At 46.6% G+C, this 23343-nt stretch overlaps 4 non-coding genes and 3 pseudogenes across 4 annotated transcripts; 4 read left to right on the forward strand and 3 right to left on the reverse strand.

The window, feature by feature from the left end:
• The first annotated feature begins 448 nt into the window (after window positions 1-448).
• Window positions 449-520, forward strand: TRNAE-UUC. The gene has a single exon. It is a non-coding gene; the product is annotated as a tRNA-Glu (tRNA).
• A 645-nt stretch (window positions 521-1165) lies between these two features.
• On the forward strand, window positions 1166-1347 carry LOC123804863 (annotated as a pseudogene).
• A 1796-nt stretch (window positions 1348-3143) lies between these two features.
• LOC123804586 lies at window positions 3144-4141 on the reverse strand (annotated as a pseudogene).
• A 2569-nt stretch (window positions 4142-6710) lies between these two features.
• TRNAG-CCC lies at window positions 6711-6781 on the reverse strand. The gene has a single exon. It is a non-coding gene; the product is annotated as a tRNA-Gly (tRNA).
• A 4565-nt stretch (window positions 6782-11346) lies between these two features.
• TRNAN-GUU lies at window positions 11347-11420 on the reverse strand. The gene has a single exon. It is a non-coding gene; the product is annotated as a tRNA-Asn (tRNA).
• Window positions 11421-16777: 5357 nt separating this feature from the next.
• On the forward strand, window positions 16778-23005 carry LOC123804587 (annotated as a pseudogene).
• On the forward strand, window positions 19152-19222 carry TRNAG-CCC. Its single transcript has one exon. It is a non-coding gene; the product is annotated as a tRNA-Gly (tRNA).
• Window positions 23006-23343: the final 338 nt, after the last annotated feature.

The following is a 23343-nucleotide window of genomic DNA, read 5'->3' on the forward strand; positions in this document are numbered from 1 at the left end:
CTGAGGCGGCGGGAACGCGGGTGCGACAGGTCGCCGGGGACCAGCCGACATCCTGGTCAAGGCGGCGGAGCCTCCCTTGAGAGCACGCTCCGTCCTCACCACCTCGGTCCCGCTCCCCCCCAGCCCCTTCTGGGGTCGGGGACCCCCGGTCTCACCCCACACGCGCCTTCCCTCTGGCTTCCTCCCTTCCACTCGGTCCACCGCCCGGCCCCGGCCACCTCCCTTTACCCGCGGCCGCGGGCAAAGGCGCATCTCCGGGCGGTGCGGACGCTCCTTCTCTGGAGAAGGCAGGGGGCGGACTCGGCCTCAGGGAAGCCTTCCTGCGAGAGCCGCGGTGACCGGCCTGCTCACCCCTCCATACCCACCCCCAACGGGAAGGGCCCCCAGAGCCCCGGACAGGTGTCGCCCTGCTCTGCCTCACTGAGGAGGACAAAAGAAGCCTTTACACTCCCTGGTGGTCTAGTGGCTAGGATTCGGCGCTTTCACCGCCGCGGCCCGGGTTCGATTCCCGGTCAGGGAATTACTTTTGCACCCAATGACATCCGGCCTGCAGGGAAACCATCCTGGAGCTGTGGCGTTATTTATTGGGTGCCTCTCCTCCCACCCACTCTTTATCTCCCGCAGGGGTGGCCCGCATCTCCGGGCGTCCTGGTCTTGCTTGGCTCCACCGCTCCGCTCGTCCCCACAGGGGACTCTACGGGGGCTCCTCGGCGGCTCGCGCAGGGGTGCACATCTGCACTGATGTGGCATCCTGGAGGTCTGCAGGGCGCGGTGCCGCGCAGCCCGGAGTAACTGAGAGGTGGTCCTGAGCTCTGCCGGGTGCCCCGCCTGGGCCTCCTCAGCTTCCTCCGCTCAGAAAGAGGCGGCTCCGCCTTCGGAAGAGCAGCCTCCCAGCGCCCGGGCAACTGTCCCGCCCGTCTGTTAAGCCCTGTGGGGAGGTGACCTGAACTGACCCAACACAGGCAGCCTGTGAAGTGGCCACGAAATGGAACACGCTGACCGCTGCCAGAGCGGAAAGGAGTGGAAACCAACAGCAGACGTGCAGACAGCGGTTGCACAGCCCACACCGTGTGCGTTCCCTGGGGCCAGGGGCGGGATGGGCGGTGACGCTGAGTGTGCTGAGCAGGGACCCGAAGGCGGCACGGTGCTCGGAGGGCGAGCGCTCACTCTCACCTGGAAGGGGAGACACCACGATCTCGAAGGTGGTTCTCCCCGGATGGACCTTGGTCATTGCATCCTCTCGGCGCTGACCCCTCTGTTCACCTCATGGGGGAAACCACGGAGCAATTTCTGCTGAGGAGGGGGGTGGGGTGCGCATGGCTAGAGGTCCGTTCGCGCTCTCTCTCCGACCTCCCCGGGTTGGTGAAAGGCCGCATCTCCTCGGTGGTACCGCACCGCGCCCCTCGGGCGGCACTGCATGTGGGTTCGCCCGGGTCAGCGCTCCTCCATCTTCCTGGCTCTCCTGTTTCCTGGCTGAAGTGTGTGGACCCCTCTGCCTCTTGCGCCACCTGTCCAGGGTGCGCTCGACCTGCTCTCTCTCTCCCCAGAGCGCGGTGGGCTGCGCAGAGACGCCCACCAGCACCAGGAAGGCCCCCCGGCGCCCGGAGCTGGCCAGGCTGGAAGTCGCTCGGTGAAACGCGCGCGCCGCCGTCCCTCCCCGGCCAGGTGCGGAGGAGGCGCCCCTTCCTGGAAAACCGAGGCCCGAGCCCGCCTTCAGCTGGAGGCTCCCGACTCCCGCCTGCATTCCCGAGCACCCCTCTCCCCCTGCCCAGGGTAGCCAGCTGCCTCTCCTCTCACACCCGCTTTCCCTTCTCCTGCTCCTCCTCCAGCCCAGCCGTGTGCTTGGGGAGGATCCCCACGCCGCCCCCCCCCCACACACACCCACGCTCCCCACCCCTCGGATTGGCCCCAGCTGCCTGTCCCGCGCTCGCAGATCAGGTTGGATCAACCTTTTCCAACAACCGGAGGACACAGAACCTGCGGCAGAAGGGCAGCCGGTTCCCTTGCCGCTTCCCCTCAGCCCAACCAGGGGGCCCGGCCCAGTGTGTTGCTCCTCCCTGGGGGGACCTGGCCGCGCGCCCCCCTCGGCCTTGGCCGAGATGCCGGCGCTCTTACTGCTCCTCGGGGAGCAGCGGGACTGTGCTCTGTGGCGTCCGCCCTTACCCGCGAGAGACGGCGGGCACAGGCTCCGCCACTAGCCGGGACTCAGCGCGCTGGACCACCGAGGACCACACTTCCGTGGGCCCGTCCTCCCCTCGGCGTCCTTGGGCAGAGGACAGGTGATCTAGGACGATCTCTCTGGACCGCCGGGTCCGAGACGGAGGGAGAGAGGGCGAGCCTTCCCACAGGGCGGGTTGCCGGTGGTCGCAGAGACTTGGGAAGCAAAAGCGCCCTCTCTCGGCCCGGCCTGTCTCACCTTGTTCTCAGTCTCACCCGGCTGCGGTGGTCTCCGCCTCTTCCTCCTCCTCCTCCCCCTCCTCCTCCTCCTCCCCCTCCTCTTCCTCCTCCCCCTCCTCTTCCTCCTCCCCCTCCTCCTCCTCCTCCCCTCCTCCTCCTCCGCCCCCCCCCCACCGGTTTCTCCGTTTTCTACCCTGCGCTTCCTTCAGTCTTCCTTCCTTCCGTGTCCCGGAACCTCTCAGCCTCCACAGCAGATGATACAGTTCCGTGGGCTGTTCTGAGCTCCAGAGAAGGAAATGTGTGCAGAGCGCCACAAGTATCTGAGCTCTTAGTATTTTCATCACTAATGAATCATCGGGATTTCCAACTCGTTGTTTTTAAACAGTTACATTTCCATTGTCTGAATATATTGACATATATTTAAATATCATATCATTGCTTTTTTTACTAAAGAGAAAATTTATATGTCGCCAGCCATACATTTCTGTCATTAATTATTACATAAATGCTGCCTACTGCCACTATACAAGTGGCAGGACCATTCTGTGTTCACGATTCTCTTCGGAATTTTCATGCTTTAAGTGGGTACCCCCTATTAGAGAAGGTGGAACATTGAGATGCAATCTAGCATCCATAATATCTGGTGTTTTGCAGATCGCAACGTCGAAGAAATGTGTTTTTAATCACCTTTCATTTGAGTCACCTGATGTAAAAAATAAATCAAATCATTTAGATGTGCTAGGTCTCTAAAGGAGATTTTCCGTGTGCTCATGGAAATGGTTACAGACAGTGAGGTTGTCAGGGTCAACTGCCATGTCCACCTCCTGCGGTCATTTTGGTGCCGCTTTGTTTCCCAGCTGCTCTCCTTTGTGTGCAGTGGGCGCCCGGATCAAATATGTGTTTGGCTTGACTTCTGTGGTATCCTGAACTTGCTGTTGCTCTTTATTTTTCTTCAACCTGCTCAATAGAAATTCAGTGTGGCGTTTCTGTTTCATCTCTTCAACTCTTCATTGCATCAAGAGTTTTATTCTACAGCTTTTGCTGGTATTTGACAGGTTTATTCCTACCTTTTCCAAATTCAGATGAACTATCCACTGAAAGCTCTTTACCAGCTGCCTTACTGAATGCTTTAGTCCACTGACCTTGTGATGATTGCACTTTCTAAAGTTTTTCTGACACTTGGATTTATCAAATCCGAACACCCTGCCCATGTTCACCTTGCACATGAACATCATGGTGTGGCCGGGGCACGTGGGCCCCACACAGAAATAATAATTCTCCATGCACAAGTCAGACCTGTGTGGGGACCCACCACCCAAATGCCAGGCTCAAAAGGCACTCACATCATCACATCATTGTTGAACAATAAATTGGTTCTGCTCTTTTATTTCATTATAAAAATGCTGCTGCAGAGATTCTTATACTTATATCCTCAGCAATTCTGTAGGGAAGAGACTTCTATTTTATGCACCTGGAGCCAACCCATCAGCGTTAAATACCTTTCACACAATTTTGCCAGCAATCAAACACTCAAGGGCACCTTTCCCCAGCTCATTACCATCACAGTTCAAGGATTCTGGACATTGGCACAGTGTTCTCGATTGCCTGAAACTCAGGGTTTTTTCTCTGCTCTCTTCTGTTTTCTTCCCTTCTCAGGTCACCACCTGCCAGTAGAATGGCTGGTAACAACGATGTAAGCACATTACTGCTTATTGGGGAACGGCAGTGCTTCCACTGATTGCATGCTAGCCTACCCAGCATTCCTTGTGCTTGCAGCCAGGGAAAAAGACATCTGCCATGTGCCCCACTCTGGCCGTCTTCTGGCTGTGCCTGCTTGCTTGCATGCTGGCTTTCTACTTTTAAAAAAGGTTTTTACTTATCTATCTATTTATTTGTGTGTGTTTGTTCATTTGTTTATTAGAGAGAGGGGAGGGGAGGGAGAAGATATGGAGAGAAATATTGATAGGTTGCCAGGGAGCAACAGGGGACTTGGCCTGCAACCCAGGCATGTGCCTTGACTGAGATGCCCAACACACTGCCCCACGCAAGTCAGGGATGTGCCTACCTTCTTTAGGCAAGAACTAGCCCTGGCTGGTGTGGTTCAGTGGATTAAGTGCCAACCTGTGAACCAAAGGGTCACTAGTTCAATTCCCAGTGAGGGCACATGCCTAGGTTGCAGGGGCCAGAGGTGGGGCCCACAAGAGGCAACCACACATTGATGTTTCTCTCCCTCTCTTTCTCCCTCCCTTCCCCTCTGTCTATAAATAAATAAGAAAATCATTAAATAAAGAATTACATGGACCCAAGAGCATATTCCCATGGGCATCTCCCTTCCCCATAGACCTATCCAATGTACAAAGAATGGCTCACCCAGCTGCTGTCTTTTAACTTATGTGCACAGTTTGCAGATCCTTCTTCCTTGCATTGTCAGTCTGTCAGTCTTAGGGCTTGTGAGCAGCGTGGCCTCAAGGCACTGCTAGAGGCTGGCATAACCAATTTGTACTGTCAATTCTCTTATAAAATAAGAAGAAAAAGACACACAGAACTAGAGAAAAATAACCAGAGTCTTGGGGATAAGAACTTTATCAGGAAAAATCCAAGAGGCTAACAAACATGTAATAGTGCTCAGATCCATTAACAATACAGGATGTTAAAAATGAAACCCTAATGAGGGAACTTACAGGTAGAGTGGAGGGAAATTAAGGGGGAGAGGGGGATGGGGGTAGAAGGTTATCACCTAGTAAAGCATGGGAGGAATTAGACTGAAGGACTAATACTATTTTACTTCTTCATCTGTGTGTAGGTTACACAGGGGTGTGCATTATAATCACCTGGTATATTGTACGTATAGGTTCAGTGCATTTTCCTTATGTATGTTAAACATGATGTCAAACTCTCCTCCCACCCCACAATGAATCTTAAGGCAGAGGGAATGCTGTTGAGATTTCAAGGTGTTGCTTCGAGAGAATGGAGTGGACATCTTTACTGCAACCGAGGACAACCCTACAGAGACAAGGCCCATGAAGCTGACCTCTAGCATGATGTGAGCTTAAAGAATATTCCCTGGAAACCAACCTGTACTTGAAAATAAAAGCTAAAGTCCTTTATTTGTATTATTTGAACACTCTGAAAAGCCTATGGGCCAAGCCATCACTGTTCCCATGCCTCCTTTGCTTTCCCATTGCTTATTTCACAACCCACGGCTCCTCTTCCCTTCCTTTCCTTCACGCAATTAACAATGTTCTCCTGTAGACTGGCCATGTGGCTCAGTTCCTGAGGGCACCTTCCTGCATCCTCTGAGGTTGCTGGTTCCACCCCCAGTCAGGGTATGTGCAGAAGTCAGCCTATGAGTGCCCAGGTAAGTGGAACAACAAGCAGATTTCTCCCCCCCACTCCTGCCCTCTCAAATCACTAATAATGATAATAATAAAACTATCCTGCAGTCCTTGCCTTGTGGGTCTTCTCCCCCCACCCTACATTCTTCCAGCTTCTTCTAAGGAAGGGAGTCAAAGACAACATTTTCTTCAGCAAACAGTAAAGGGAAAATTTGGGGAAATTTGGAGATGTTGCAGTCTTAAAAAAACTTTATCTTGTAATTCATCATATCCTGTCTACAAAGACAAAAACAAGAACTTGTACCACAGCTCAGAATTTATTGATTAAATTTTAGGTTTCCAAGGGAGTTACAAATAAATAAATGAATAAAATGACCTCGATGCTAACAACACAGCATCGCCATGGTCCTCAGACACTTAAAATGTAGAGCGACAATCTCACCCTCAGGAATCTCTTGAAATTAAATAAGTCTACTTTATCTTTAAAACGGAAAGCAGGGATGAGGAAACTTCTCAAATGGCACTGGTCTTGTATTTAAAACGACTATCGCTTAGGGAACTTCTTCAAAGATTCTGGGATGAAAAGGAATCACCTGTAGTCTCTTCCAAGGCAATCATACTCTTAGCATTCTCAAACTGGAATCCGTTCAAAGGTGTATCCAAGAGGAATTAGGCAAGACCCCACAAGTGCTGGTTCCCAGATTCTGCAGTTCGTTTTTCCCCCTTTTAGAAGTTTCAGAGCAAGACCTCTTGACACATTGGGCCATGTGCACGGCATCTTTCCTGGAACCTCGTTGGGCATGACAGAGGCTGGGCAGGCTGACTAGTTGACTAAGCTCCGTGGGTGGGTGGCCCGGGGGGGCGGGGGGGGGGGGGAGCCACAGCCAAGAGTGCGAAGACCTGCTGTGAGCTCTGCTTCCTAATCTGACCGGGACTGGGTGGGTGCAGAGGTCAGGTTCTAAAAGGAGAACCACACCATGCATTGGCCGGGAATTGAACCCGGGTCTCCCGCGTGGGAGGCGAGAATTCTACCACTGAACCACCAATGCCCTCGTCTCCTACTACTCCTCCATTGGATTCTTCTGAGAAACAATCTCCAGAGCAACCCAGAAACAGTAACTTTGCCAACAACATGACTCCGTTGTCTTTGCAAGATGGAGCTCACAAACCCCCACAGATATTCTGCTCAAACACTTGCCACTGAGGCATCAGGAAACAGCACAAAGTGGGGACAGTCGGATTTAAATAGCAAAATATCTGTTTGGTCAGCTCACCACACAACTCTGATGAAGGCTCTTCCCAACTGGATAACAGATCCCTGCAGGAAACACCGGAAATGCATCCAGATTCCTTGTTTATGACCCTCAATCTTACAGAGTCGACCTCAAACTATTACCTTAGAGAGTCTGAGAAAGTAATGTCACTTGCTAGGTCAGGCTAATTAAACTCGAATCCAAGGAAGAAATAAGTGAAAGCAGAATTCGACCGCAGGTAGAAGAAGGGGGAGGGCCAGAATCCAGATACAGATAACAATGAAACACATTTGGGGAAGTGGAGTTAGTTCTTTGTAACCGTAATCATGCTGACAATAGTGTGTCTGTTTTTAAGGCGTTTGCAGCATTTGCATGGATTTGTGATATATCATGGTTACTTAAGAGATTAATTCATATCACATTTGCAGTCGATGCTCGATCGATCATTTGGAAGCATCTAATTCTCCTAAAGTGGACTCCCTGGAGTTCTGAGTTTTAGCCTCTGTGACTCTGAGATGCGTATGAGCCATAGGCTCTGGTGTATTGGCTACATCAGTGTTAACCTAAAAATAATAAGCCTTTCAAAGTCAGAGGCAACAAGCACTTGATTGAGGTCAAAGAAAAGAGTAGCTGTTAGGGAAGCCTTGATTCAGGCAGAAGCTGAAATAATCTCTGATTAGGAGACCAAGGCAAGCGCTATTCATGAGGAAAGGAAGGAGAACGATTACATCAATGGAAGAAACACATTTTTTGCTATTGCTACAGATAACATAACAGAGCGATGTTTTTAATTTTCAGTCCAGTAGCTATCAGTCCTGTAGTCATAATATCTGCTTTCCTGTTATCCTTACTATCAGTTCTGTGGGATGCTGAGTTGCTTTAAGCTCCATCCACAGGTGATTTTGCCATGTTAACATCCAAAGGTTTAAGGCATAAACTGTGCAAGGCAGTTTCTTTGGCATGGCAGCTGTGGCTCCATTTGACATAAGAATCAGACTAATTTTAGAAACAAAAATGATGATTGATAGGTTAACATGTTGGTCCTTTGATAAAAACTGAAATATACATTTGTTTCTCCAAATTTCCCTGGGGAAATTAAAGTGAAGAAAGCAATCTGGAAGCTTTCCCACACGACGGGATTAGGAATCATTATGACTTTTTGGAAAACAGGAACTTCTGACATGCAATCATGCTTTCCTGCTGAGAAGCCAAGGTAGATCAAGTGTGAACCAAAAACTTCAGCTCAATAGGGAAAATGAACATTACCTTGACCTTGAAGAGCTTTGGCTCTATCTACCATCTGCCAAATACCCAAGACAAGCACCAGCTATGGCCAACACACTTTCAATTACCACCTACATCAACAAGATCTACATTTATTTTCACATTTCTTTCTAAACTACAACACTGTACTTCCAACTCACAATTCCTAATTCACAAGTCAGAGCCTCATACGGTTCTCAGAGTCACAGATGTTAAAACTCAATGCACAGTTAGCTCCCTGTCAGCATCACACACCACCTTCTACTGCAGCCCTGTGTGATCAGCAGACCCAGTCACAACATCCCTCAAAGAGTATGGACTTTCTCAAGTGTTCCAGTCAATCACCAGTAACACCCAAATCTGTTCCTACCCCTGCCTAGTATATTTATTCTCACCACCAGCCATTCTGCTGTCTAAAACAGATCTTCCTACCTTCTTTGGATATACCCTCTCATCCTCCCAGCACAGAATTTTATGTCCACTATGATCAATGGATAGAGTTTACTGGGTGGACCACTGGCTTACTGCCAGTTTACGACTATGCTTTCCCATCTGTCAACTCTTACCTCCATTAATACAACCGGATAGAAAGCCAGTGTCCCTACAGCCTGTCTAATCTATTCCAAACCACTTGCCACATGCTTTCTGAGAGACCCTTTCATAGCTTCAATCCGGACCTACCTGTAGCCTAAAACCAGCTAGTGTTCCCATATTCCTTCATTAAAATGTCTTAATACATTTATGAAATGCACTCTGCTTCCCCTCTGCTTCACCCCCATCCTAATCACCTGAATATCTTTTGCCAGTTCTCAAGTCCAGCAACAGTGATGTGTTTGACGTGTCAGGAACTCTCTCACCTTCAGACACTGGCTTCTCTCTAAAGGGGATGGTCTCTCAAGAGTCCCTTTTTGTTCTCAAATTTATTCCCATCCTTCCGGTCTCAGTTCAGAATTCTTTTCCTCTGGAAAGACTTTCCTGACTATCTGAATTGAACGTGAGATGTGTTCACTTTTGCTTTGACATTAATTGTGCACTAAGAAAGTCATGTTTTACTTGACTCTGTCTTCCAAAGACATGTTTTCATATAAAAAAGATTCATGCTTCCTGGGAAACCAAGGTTGTCGATGTAAATAACGTATCCTCAAGAGACAGAATAGTGTCCAGCATACTTTATAGTTTAAGGTTGTTAAACGATGGAGAGAGAGAAAGAAGCATGTAAGTAAAGTCTCTCACACACACTTAGACACATGCACACACTCACAGGCAGACAATTGAGAAAATAAATTTCACAAGATAGGCAGCAGGATGATTAGTCTATAAAGCAGAGAAACTTCAGCAGAGTGATTGGAAGGGGTAGAAAATACAATAATCAAGAAAAAAGTTTTGCTTGGGTGTAAGGTAGCAAAAGGATCTTGGGTGGATCTTCAGAGTTGAAAATAAGTCAAGAGCTGGCTGGAAAGGACTGGTGTGGTGTGATGAAGGACGCAGAACTAGGAGTGAACATTTCTCTTGTGTAGGTCTTTGAAAGACACAAGAGTGTGAAGTCTGGTCATTGGATCCTTGGACTTTTCTAGGCACTCAATGGGGGCATCAGAGGAGAGCAGCACTGGGCTCTGGGGTGACTGTGCCTGGATCACTGCTCGGCCTGCACCCGGCTAAGTGTAAGTCAGAGAATAAAAGAGCGAAAACATTAATATCGAAACATCAGCCCTGGCTGGTGTGGCTCAGTGGGTTAAGTGCTGACCTGGGAACCAAAGGGTCTGATTCCTGGTCAGGGCACATGCCTAGGTTTTGGGTTGGGGCCACATGAGAGGCAACTGACAGATGTTTCTCTTCCTCTCTTTCTCCCTCCCCCCTCTCTAAAAATAAAATATAATTTTTTTTAAAAAAAAGCAGGCAAAGTGTAAAAATCTTTACATTGGACAGAAAAGTAACACTTTAACATCTATCCAGAATCTAATGAAATTGTTTTTTCCTTGACATAGTCTCCTCAAGTGGCAGATGAGGGTGTGGTAAAACAAAGAAATAAAATTTTCACTTAATCACTCTTTTGTAGGTCTCTCTCAAACACAAGAGTTAAAAATCGGGACCATTCAATCCTTGGGCTTTTCTCTCTCTCTTTTTTTAATCCTTTAAAAATTTATATTGAACTTATTGGAGTGGCATTGGTTAATAAAATGATATAGGTTACAATGCATTGAGTGACTGGACGGCAGGCTCGTGGTCTTTTGCGGGGTGAAAGACGGCACGATGTTGCTGTGACAGCCATGGAGCGCTGCAGGTCCAGGAATGGCGAGACCAGCAAGAAGATCACCATTACTGACTGTGGACAGCTCTAATACATTTGACTTGTGTTTTATCTGAACCACCAGACCATTCCTTCTGTATTTCAGGGGAGCACCCCTTCACCCCCGTCTGCTTGGAATGTTTCCATAATCTTCGTGTTCTCTCTGCAGTTCATGTTTTCCTTACCCCTTCCAAGTCTAGCTGGTTTGCAGAGTTATGATTATGAAATAAAAACTAAACAACAACAACAAAAAAAAAAAAGAAAAAGAAAAGAAGAGAAAATAGGATCCTATAGAAAGCATATAAATACTATTCTTCTTCCTGGACTCTACCCTATAGAAATGCTTGAATAAGCGGCCAGATACGTGTACAAGAATGATAACTAGAACATTATTTGTAAATCCACAATGACAAACAATTTAATTTGAAAAGTATATGGAAAGTGTTCGGAAATACTCATACAAACAGTAATTTCCAGATTCCCCGTGACCTGTTCTTGGCCACAAATCTTGACGTCTTGACCGAGGTCATCCTGTTGCACAGGAGACGCAGAAGACAAGAGAGGAGTAGTGGAGGAGGCCTCTCTCCCGTAATGGTTGAGAGAGGATGTACAGAGAAGAGTGAGCTGCAATGGTTTGGCTTTTGCTTCCTGAGAATAAGAAAGACTGGCCCTGGCTGGGTAGTTCAGTTGGTTAGAGCATTGTTCCAATAGGCCAAGGTTGCGGGTTCGAGTGCAGAAAGGTGTGGAGCAGCAAATCCATGTCATGTTTCTCAAAAGTTAAAAAAAAAAAACAAACCCTACTAAGCTAGTGCGTCTCTGGGTGGGCTTGAACCACCAACCTTTCGGTTAACAGCCGAACGCGCTAACCGATTGCGCCACAGAGACCTACAATGAAGGTTGTCTGCAGACAGTAAAGAGCAAGCTCTTTGTCACCGCTGGGTGGCGCTCACGTCCCGGTTGCCCTGCGGCTGCACAGATTCCCAAATTCCAGACACTGGAAGAGTTGGAGTCTGCGCGCGCATCAGTCAAGTTTGACACCCTTGCGTTGGGCGATTCTGAAGGCAATGGGGTAGCCAAATCATCTCTCCGGCTTTGCTCCACGACCCACTGGGCCTGAACTTAGGGGTCCCAGGGGAAGCTGAACCCGACTGTCTGTTCCATTGGCGCTGGCCTCACTCCATTTGGCAGAGGCGGGTGAGGCAGGAGCGGGGCAGGGGTGGGGGGTGGGGGCGGGAAATAGGGTGTGGGGTAGAGTTGAAAGGGGCAAATGAGAAAAGGAGGGAAAAGTTACTCTTATATTAGGCATTTTTAATTTGTCCTATCACTTAATGATTTTAAAAAATTGGAGTGTGTTTCATTTTAGATAGTTTCCACCATTTGTAGCTTTACATTCCCTAATCTTTTTCCTGCAATGTCTAATCTATTAACTCCACCTAGTGCATTTATCTCAGGCATTATCATTTCCATCTGCCTCTAAAGTTTGACTCCAGACATGCATATATGTTCCAAGTTTCTGAATAACTCTTTGGACATATGTACTAGTCATAATAACTGTATTAAAATCCTCGCTGCTAATTTTTTAAAAATTATTTTTTAAATTTTTCAGTTGCAGTTGACATACAATGTTATATTAGTTTCGGGTGTACAACCCAGTGGTTGGGTGTTATATAAATGCAATCTAGACAAATCTTACATTCATCTGACACCATACATAGTTATAATATTTTGACTATATTCCCTATGCTGTATTTTACATGCCCGTGCCTATTCTGTAACTACCAATTTGTACTTCTTAATCCCTTCACCTTTTCCACCCATCTCCCCACCCCTTTTCCCACCTGGCAACCATCAACATGATCTCTTGCATCTATGAGTCTGTTTCTACCAGTCTTGATGTGGCTTCCTCTTTACATCCTTAGCTGTAGAACTGTTCAGCTACATTTCAGGTGGTTCTGAATGATGGTTGTTCCATAGTTCAGTTGTAAGTTTGATGTGGTTGTGGCAGGATGCAAGTACCACAGTTCCCTGCTCTGCCATCTGGACCGTCCTCTCTGCTAACATCGTGTCAGTTATAGTTTAGTTTTGATATACTGTTTATTCTCCCCATGTCAGGTCATGTATTTCTGCCTCTGTGCCTGCCTGACATTCTTTGATTAGATGACAGATATTGTCATAACTTACCTTTTGGGGAAGTGCCTATTTAGGTAGTTCTGTAAATCTTCTGGAGTTTTGTCCTGGGGTCCAGTTAAGTGACTTGTCAACAGTTTGATTCCTTTGAGGCTTACTTTTATGAGTTTTTAGGTAGGTCGGTCTCAGGCTGCTTATTCCCTCAACTGGGGCAAGCCTTTCCTGAGCGCTCCTCACAGTGGCCCACGAGTAGTCCGCTCTGGCTGTTGGGAATAAGTATGATTTCCTGCCCCATGTGAGCACCGGGCCCTGAAACTTCTGACCTTCACAGAAGTTTCTTCCCTTGGCCTCAGGCAGTTTCTTCACAAGCACGTCCTGATCAGTACTCCACTGAGTACTTGAAGGAGACTCTTTTCGCATGCCCGTGTTCTCTCTCTGTCCATCTCTCTCATCACTGGGCCTTGGTTCCTGGAACTCTAGCAGCCTTGCTCTCCATGGACACTCAGCTTTGTCTCCACAGTCCAAGGAGTTGGCTGCAGAACCCCTCCTCGTTTCTACCCTGGAAACCCTCTGAAAGCAGTAAGCTGGGCCAGCAGTAGGGCTCTCCTTGTTTGTTTCTCATTTCTCAGGGCTGCTATCCTTTGTTGCCTGATTTCAGTGTCTGGAAAAGCAGCATTTCATGTATTTGTCCATTTCTTTCCTTAAGGGGTAGGGAAAAAGGAAGGGTGAGATTTCAGGCAGGAGGGTAAATATGATTTCTGTCACATTACCTTTGCCAGAAGCTGAAGGCATCTCTTTATGTGTTCTTAGTTTGGCTTCAATAGGAAACCAAACTTATATTCCAATATATTTCTCCAACTTGGTATTTCTCCAATGTGTTTCTCCAACAGGAAAGAGCTTTTCTCTTCATGCTCTTGCCAGCACAACAATCTTTCTGTACATCTATCTGACATTCCAACAAGGAGAGTGCTTAGAATAAGCCTTCCTGAGGTAAAACAGAAGGACAATGTGGACATTATCCAGAGATACCCTATCACATATGTTGAGCAGCTATATTCCAAGATTTCAATAATTGTAATTGGCCCTGGCTGACATGGCTCTGTGGATTGAGTGTCAGCCTGCAAACCAAAAGGTCACTGGTTTGATTCCAGGTCAGGGCACATGCCTGGGGTCCAGGCATATCCCAGTTAGGGGTACACCAGAGGCAACCAGCAACCGATCGATGTATCTCTCACACATTCATATTTCTCTCCCTCTCTTTCCCCCTCCCTTCCCCCTCTCTGAAAGTAAATGAAATCTTTAAAAAATAATCACTGTAATTGTCTTTGTTAGTGACCAACTTAATTGGGTCCAGAGAAGACTGGCCAGAATAATCCCAGAATGCTCCTTTACAAGCAGTGTATAGATTGGGGAGGAATCTATAAGCTGGTCCCAGACATTTGTTCCTCTTCCCTTTCCTTTTTGAACTGTACTTTTTTCTTCATTGGATGCACACAGTCTAATGACTGGTTTTCCTCCCATTCAAGGGTGCATTAGCATGCCTATAACTGTCTCTATACGATTCTTTGACAGCGTTTGTCTATTTATGTAACAATTATCCCATTTAAGACAAACTGACTTCCAGCCAAGATGGAGGCATGGGTAGATACACCTTGCCTCCTTACACAACTAAAAGAAGGACAACAAAAAATTTAAAAACAAAAAATAACCAGAACTGCCAGAAAATCAAACTGTATGGAAGTCCAACAACCGTGGAGTTAAGGGAGAAACATTCATCCAGACCAGTAGGAGGGACAGAGAAGGACAGCGAGGGTAGAGAGGACATGTGGCAAGGCAGCAGCTGAAGACCAGGCAGGCAAGGGGGCAGCTGGTGGAGTGGGCAGCCCCACATTTGTGTTGTGGATAAACCGGAAGGAACAACTGGGGAGCAAGACAGACCACAAAACCAGCCCAGGGAAACAAAGCCTCAAAACCTCAGACTGTAAAAACCTGTGGGAGTTGCGGAGGCAGGAAAACTCCCAGCCTCACGGGAGAGTTCATTGGAGAGACCCACAGGGTCCTAGAATGTGCACAAACCCACTCACCTGGGAATAAGCACCAGAAGGGCCAAATTTGCTTCTGGGTAGCGGGGGAAGTGACTGAAAGTGAGCAGAGAGCCAAGCAACCCCATCAGACCCCTCCCCCACAAATAGCAACATAACACAGCTACACCAGTTGCCCTACCCTGGCGAATACCTAAGGCTCTGCCCCTTAGATATTCTGCCCCATACATATAACAGGAGCACCAAAACAAAAAAATATGGCCCAAATGAAAGAACAGATCAAAGCTCCAAAGAGAGAACTAAGTAATGAAGAGATAGCCAACCTATCAGATTCAGAGTTCAAAACACTATTCAAGATGCTCACAGAAATGGTGAAGTGTGGTCACAAAATAGAGGAAAAATTGAAGGTTATGCAAGGTGAAATAAAGGAAAATGTACAAGGAACCAAAATGTCACTATGGGAAGGCAGCTGAGACTCAAATCAATGATTTGTACCAGAAGGAAGAAATATTCCACCAGAACAGAATGAACAAACAAAAATTCAAAAAAATGAGGAGAAGCTTAGGAAATCTCCAGGACAACTTTAACACTCAACATTCAAATCATTGGGGTGCCAGAAGGAGAAGAAAAAGACCAAGAAATTGAAAACCTACTTGAAAAAAATAATGGAGGAGAACTTCCCTAATCTGGCAAAGGAAATAGACTTCCAGGAAGTCCAGGAAGCTCAGAGAGTCCCAAAGAAGTTGGACCCAAGGAAGCACACACCAAGGCAAATCATAATTAAGTTACCCAAGATTAAAGATAAGGAGAGAATCCTAAAAGCAGCAAGAAAAAAAGGAGGCAGTTACCTACAAAGGAGTTCCCATAAGACTGTCAGCTGATTTCTCAAAAGAAATCTTAGAGGCAAGAAGGGGCTGGCAAGAAGTACTCAAAGTCATGTAAGGCAAGGATGTACATCCAAGATTACTCTATCCAGCAAACCTATCATTTAGAATGGGGGGGGGGGGTTAAAGTGCTTCCCAGATAAGGTCAAGTTAAAGGATTTCATCATCACCAAGTCCTTATTATATGAAATGTTAAAGGGACTTTAACATTCCCCCCCAGCCCAAGTTAAGGGCTTGGGAAAAAGGGCTTTGGAGAGGTGCGGCACACTCTGCATGCCTTCCTCCAAGGAAGCCACTTCTGTCTTAGTCTGGGACATTGTAGAGTTAGTTCCCACCTTTGTTATTTAGTGGTTATGGTTCTGACTGTGCCTTATAACCCTCTTGCCAAATTTGTCACCTCTAGAATATGATAAGGACACCAACTTGTCCAGCAATGGCATCCTCTGGACATCATGCATACCACTTCCCAGGGACAGCCAACTGACCTGGACTCTGCAAGATCCTTCCCCCTCACATGAAGGTCTTCCTCAACTCCAGAACCCCCTTTCATGTTAGGAATCTCTGGACCAAGGGATAGGTAGGACTACGTCCTGGCCAGCAGGAAGTAGCTAGGGAAGAATGAGACCTTCGCCCACCATCTTTGTAAGATTCCGAAGTCCAGAGTGTTAAAGGGGAGAATTGTAACAGGGAAGTCTGGCCAGATCACTGGGGAGCCTGGGAGACCCTAATTCCAGGGAACCCCAATCTGGCAGGAGTCCTTGCAATCCCCCAGAGAAGGGATGGGCTGTAGGAGGCTGCTGCCTCAGGTAACAGTAAACAAGCCAGCTGTGCCAGCCAACCAAACAGCTGGCATGTGAACATGGTGATTCCCTGCCCCATGGAAAGAAAGACACCATGTGGGCTAACAAGTGTGGTGGACGTAAGCCAGAATTGTGAGACAAGCCAGACATGTTCACCTTGTGTGGAATTTTGGGATGGGACTTTGGAGAGTGAAGAGTGGAGAGTATGCAAAAACCCAGCCCATCTTCTTACCTTCCCCCACACCAGCAGGCCAGGGTTCAGTGCTCAATATTCTGGGCCAGCAGGCCCTGGAGACCACATGGCCAGGCTCCAAGCCCAGCACCCCTCCCATACAGAAAACTGCAGCAGGAGCACTGTGCTGCGCAGCCCTGCTCCACCAGGTACGCAGATGTACCAGCAAGCTGATGGCCTGAAGGACAGAAGGCAAGCGCTGGGTTGGCAGGCAGCAGCCAGAGGAAAGTGGAGAGTGCCACAATAAGGGTGCTCAGGCTACAGTGGACGCCTGGAGCCCAACTGTGGCCAGGAACCTGCCAAGCCACCTGGATAATCATGCTGCAGCCACCTGAGTGTCACAAAGGATGGTATTTTTAACTGGGAGAGGGATTCTTGGCACATTTTTTAATTGAGCTGGCGAGGGATTTGGGGGTTATTTGCTTTTGGGTGTTTTAAAAGAAATAAGCTTTGAAGCAGAAGCCCATTATTCTTCAAAAAATATATATAGCTTTTTGCCCTGGCTGGCATAGCTCAGTGGATTGAGCGCGGGCTGCAAACCAAAGTGTCACAGGTTCGATTCCCAGTCAGTGCATATGCCTGGGTTGCAGGCCATAACCCCCAGCAACTGCACATTGATGTTTCTCTCTCTCTCTTTCTCTGTCTCTTCCCTCTCTAAAAATAAATAAATAAAATATTTAAATATAAATATAAATATAAATATAAATATAAATATAAATATATATAGGCTTTTACCAACCTGCTGCCTCTGGAATTCATTGGCAGTGAGCAGCAGAATCCCAAGTGACTGCACGGTGACCAGAAGGGCTGCAGACACTGCAAGAACCAAACTCACAAACTCACTTTCTGGGCCCCTGTGCACCTGCATCGGAATAGAACATGGCAAACCCTCTGCTGCCCTCTTCCCCCCAAAAGAGCAAAAGTGCCCCTGAAACTTTTCTGCAGGCTGAGAAATTCGTGGGGTTCTGACTCAGTACAGGAGCTGTGAAAACAGGCCTCAGGAATGTCCCTGGGCCGTGGGCTGAACTTGAGAGCAGAGCTAAGGCAAAGGTGCAAAGACAGGCCAGACTCACCATCCCAAGATGAAGTGTCTGGAACCTCAGGTCTCCAGAGGACCAAAGGTTGTGTGTTAAGTGGATCTCCTTGCTTTTTTCAGGAGAATCATTTGCTCTAATGCAGAGATCACAAAAGCAGAGGATTATGCAGAGCAACGGCCATGTTTGACAGACAAGAAAAAAATTAATTCCTTACTACTTAGAAGTGGGGCTTGAGTAAAACATTGGCATAAAAAAAATAAAACTATTTTTTTTCTCTCTGACCATTGGAAGAATGGGAACAAAGGATTCCAACTAAGATGGGCGCACTGAAGGTACAAACGGTTTTAGGAGGGGACATCCAGAGTTCCGTTTAGGGCACATAGCTCTTTTTATTTTCTAAGTCTGAAGTCCTTTAATCAATAAATTAATAAATTAATTTAATAATTAATTAAGGATTTAATAAATTAAATCCTTTAATTTGTACCTTCTCTTTTTCAAAGTTGAATTCACTGAGGTGACATTGGTTCACAAAACCATAAGCTTCCAAGTGTACAACAAAATAAAACATCTGCCCACTGCATCTTGTGCCAGTGCCCTAAGCAAAGTCTGCTTTGTCTCCTAATCAGAGATCCTTTCAGCTTCTGCCTGAATCAAGACTTCCCTAACAGCTATTCTTTTCTTTGACCTCAATCAAATGTTTGTTGCCTCTGACTTTGAAAGACTTATTATTTTTAGGTTAACACTGATGTAACCAATACACCAGAGCCTATGCCTCATACGCATCTCAGAGTCACAGAGGCTAAAACTCAGAACTCCAGGGAGTCCACTTTAGGAGAATTAGATGCTTCCAAATGATCGATCGAGCATCGACTGCAAATGTGATATGAATTAATCTCTCAAATAATCATAATATATCACAAATCCATGCAAATGCCTTAAAAACAGACATGCACTATTGTCATCATGATTACGGTTACAAAGAACTAACTCCACTTCCCCAAATGTGTTTCATTGTTATCTGTATCTGGATTCTGGCCCTCCCCTTCTTCTACCTGCGGTCGAATTCTGCTTTCACTTATTTCTTCCTTGGATTCGAGTTTAATTAGCCTGACCTAGCAAGTGACATTACTTTCTCAGACTCTCTAAGGTAATAGTTTGAGGTCGACTCTGTAAGATTGAGGGTCATAAACAAAGAATCTGGATGCATTTCCGGTGTTTCCTGCAGGGGTCTGTTATCCAGTTGGGAAGAGCCTTCATCAGAGTTGTGTGGTGAGCTGACCAAACAGATATTTTGCTATTTAAATCCGACTGTCCCCACTTTGTGCTGTTTCCTGATGCCTCAGTGGCAAGTGTTTGAGCAGAATGTCTGTGGGGGTTTGTGAGCTCCATCTTGCAAAGACAACGGAGTCATGTTGTTGGCAAAGTTACTGTTTCTGGGTTGCTATGGAGATTGTTTCTCAGAAGAATCCAATGGAGGAGTAGTAGGAGACGAGGGCATTGGTGGTTCAGTGGTAGAATTCTCGCCTCCCACGCGGGAGACCCGGGTTCAATTCCCGGCCAATGCATGGTGTGGTTCTCCTTTTAGAACCTGACCTCTGCACCCACCCAGTCCCGGTCAGATTAGGAAGCGGAGCTCACAGCAGGTCTTCGCACTCCGGGCTGTGGCCCACCCACCCACACCCACCCACGGAGTTTAGTCAACTAGTCAGCCTGCCCAGCCTCTGTCATGCCCAACGAGGTTCCAGGAAGGATGCCGTGCACCTGGCCGTGTGTGTCAAGAGGTCTTGCTCTGAAACTTCTTCTAAAAGGGGGAAAAACGAACTGCAGAATCTGGGAACCAGCACTTGTGGAGTCTTGCCTAATTCCTCTTGGATATGCCTTTGAACGGATTCCAATTTGAGAATGCTAAGAGTATGATTTCCTTGGAAGAGACTACAGGTGATTCCTTTTCATCCCAGAAACTTTGGAGAAGTTCCCTAAGCGTTAGTCGTTTTAAATACAAGACCAATGCCATTTGAGAAGTGTCCTCATCCCTGCTTTCCGTTTTAAAGATAAAGTAGACTTATTTAATTTCAAAAGGTCCTGAGGGTGAGATTGTCACTCTACATTTTAAGTGTCTGAGGACCATGGCGATGCTGTGTTGTTAGCATCGAGGTCATTTTATTCATTTATTTATTTGTAACTCCCTTGGAAACCTAAAATTTAATCAATAAATTCTGAGGTGTGGTACAAGTTCTTGTTTTTGTCTTTGTAGACAGGATATGATGAATTACAAGATAAAGTTTTTTTAAGACTGCAACATCTCCAAATTTCCCCAAATTTTCCCTTTACTGTTTGCTGAAGAAAATGTTGTCTTTGACTCCCTTCCTTAGAAGAAGCTGGAAGAATGTAGGGTGGGGGGAGAAGACCCACAAGGCAAGGACTGCAGGATAGTTTTATTATTATCATTATTAGTGATTTGAGAGGGCAGGAGTGGGGGGAGAAATCTGCTTGTTGTTCCACTTACCTGGGCACTCATAGGCTGACTTCTGCACATACCCTGACTGGGGGTGGAACCAGCAACCTCAGAGGATGCAGGAAGGTGCCCTCAGGAACTGAGCCACATGGCCAGTCTACAGGAGAACATTGTTAATTGCGTGAAGGAAAGGAAGGGAAGAGGAGCCGTGGGTTGTGAAATAAGCAATGGGAAAGCAAAGGAGGCATGGGAACAGTGATGGCTTGGCCCATAGGCTTTTCAGAGTGTTCAAATAATACAAATAAAGGACTTTAGCTTTTATTTTCAAGTACAGGTTGGTTTCCAGGGAATATTCTTTAAGCTCACATCATGCTAGAGGTCAGCTTCATGGGCCTTGTCTCTGTAGGGTTGTCCTCGGTTGCAGTAAAGATGTCCACTCCATTCTCTCGAAGCAACACCTTGAAATCTCAACAGCATTCCCTCTGCCTTAAGATTCATTGTGGGGTGGGGGGAGAGTTTGACATCATGTTTAACATACATAAGGGAAAATGCACTGAACCTATACGTACAATATACCAGGTGATTATAATGCACACCCCTGTGTAACCTACACACAGATGAAGAAGTAAAATAGTATTAGTCCTTCAGTCTAATTCCTCCCATGCTTTACTAGGTGATAACCTTCTACCCCATCCGCCTCTCCCCCTTAATTTCCCTCCACTCTACCTGTAAGTTCCCTCATTAGGGTTTCATTTTTAACATCCCGTATTGTTAATGGATCTGAGCACTATTACATGTTTGTTAGCCTCTTGGATTTTTCCTGATTAGGTTCTTATCTCCAAGACCCCGGTTATTTTTCTCTAGTTCTGTGTGTCTTTTTCTTCTTATTTTATAAGAGAATTGACACCCTGCCTGGTGTAGCTCAGTGGTTTGAGCGTGGGCTGCAAATCAGTGTCGCAGGTTCGATTCCCAGTCAGGGTACATGCCTGGGTTGCAGGCCATGACCCCCAGCAACCACACATCAATGTTTCTCTCTCTCTCTTTCTCCCTCTCTTCCCTCTCTAAAAAATAAATAAATAAAATCTTAAAAAAAGGAGAGGGAATTGACAATACAAATTGGTTATGCCAGCCTCTAGCAGCCCCTTGAGGCCACGCTGCCCACAAGCCCTAAGACTGATGAACTGACAGACTGACAATGCAAGGAAGAAGGATCTGCAAACTGTGCACATAAGTTAAAAGACAGCAGCTGGGTGAGCCATTCTTTGCACATTGGATAGGTCTATGGGGAAAGGAGAACACCCATGGGAATATGCTCTTGGGTCCATGTAATTCTTTATTTAATGATTTTCTTATTTATTTATAGACAGAGGGGAAGGGAGGGAGAAAGAGTGGAAGAGAAACATCAATGTGTGGTTGCTTTTTGTGGGCCCCACCCCTGGCCCCTGCAACCTAGGTATGTGCCCTCACTGGGAATTGAACTAGTGACTTTGGTTCACAGGCTGGCACTTAATCCACTGAGCCACACCAGCCAGGGCTAGTTCTTGCCTAAAGAAGGAAGGCACATCCCTGACTGGCGTGGGGCAGTGTGTTGGGCATCTCAGTCAAGGCACATGCCTGGGTTGCAGGCCAGGTCCCCTGTTGCTCCCTGGCAACCTATCAATGTTTCTCTCCATATCTTCTCCCTCCCCTCCCCTCTCTCTAATAAACAAATGAACAAACACACAAATAGATAGATAGATAAATAAGTAAATAAGTAAAAAATCTTTTTTAAAAGTAGAAAGCCAGCATGCAAGCAAGCAGGCACAGCCAGAAGATGGCCAGAGTGGGGCACATGACAGATGTCTTTTTCCCTGGCTGCAAGCACAAGGAATGCTGGGTAGGCTAGCATGCAATCAGTGGAAGCACTGCCGTTCCCCAATAAGCAGTGATGTGTTTACATAATTGTTACCAGCCATTCTACTGGCAAGTGGTGACCTGAGAAGGGAAGAAAACAGAAGAGAGCAGAGAAAAAACCCTGAGTTTCAGGCAATCGAGAACACTGTGCCAATGTCCAGAATCCTTGAACTGTGATGGTAATGAGCTGGGGAAAGGTGCCCTTGAGTGTTTGATTGCTGGCAAAATTGTGTGAAAGGTATTTAACGTTGATGGGTTGGCTCCAGGTGCATAAAATAGCAAGCAGTATCTTCCCCACAGAATAGCTGAGGATATAAGTATAAGAATCTTCTCTGCAGCAGCATTTTTATAATGAAATAAAAGAGCAGAACCAATTTATTGTTCAACAATGATGTGATGATGTGAGTGCCTTTTGAGCCTGGCATTTGGGTGGTGGGTCCCCACACAGGTCTGACTTGTGCATGGAGAATTATTATTTCTGTGTGGGGCCCACGTGCCCCGGCCACACCATGATGTTCATGTGCAAGGTGAACATGGGCAGGGTGTTCGGATTTGATAAATCCAAGTGTCAGAAAATCTTTAGAAAGTGCAATCATCACAAGGTCAGTGGACTAAAGCATTCAGTAAGGCAGCTGGTAAAGAGCTTTCAGTGGGTAATTTTTGTGAATTTAAAAGAGGTAGAAATGAACCTGTCAAATACCAGCAAGAGCTGTAGAATAAAACTCTTGATGCAATGAAGAGAGTCAAAGAGATCAAACAGAAACGCCACGCCGAATTTCTATTGAGCAGGTTGAAGAAAAATAAAGAGCAACAGCAAGTTCAGGATACCACAGAAGTCAAGCCAAACACATATTTCATCCAGGCGCCCACTGCACGCAAAAGAGAGCAGTTGGGAAACAAAGCGGCACCAAAATGACCGCAGGAGGTGGACATGGCAGTTGACCCTGACAACCTCACTGTCTGTAACCATTTCCATGAGCACACGGAAAATCTCCTTTAGAGACCTAGCACATCTAAATGATTTGATTTATTTTTTTACATCAGGTGACTCAAATGAAAGGTGATTAAAAACACATTTCTTCGACGTTGCGATCTGCAAAACACCAGATATTATGGATGCTAGATTGCATCTCAATGTTCCACCTTCTCTAATAGGGGTACCCACTTAAAGCATGAAAATTCCGAAGAGAATCGTGAACACAGAATGGTCCTGCCACTTGTATAGTGGCAGTAGGCAGCATTTATGTAATAATTAATGACAGAAATGTATGGCTGGCGACATATAAATTTTCTCTTTAGTAAAAAAGCAATGATATGATGTTTAAATATATGTCAATA

The sequence above is a fragment of the Phyllostomus hastatus genome, unplaced genomic scaffold (assembly GCF_019186645.2).
Source record: "Phyllostomus hastatus isolate PE091 unplaced genomic scaffold, TTU_PhHast_1.1 phas_scaffold_216, whole genome shotgun sequence".
In the NCBI taxonomy this organism is placed as follows: domain Eukaryota; kingdom Metazoa; phylum Chordata; class Mammalia; order Chiroptera; family Phyllostomidae; genus Phyllostomus; species Phyllostomus hastatus.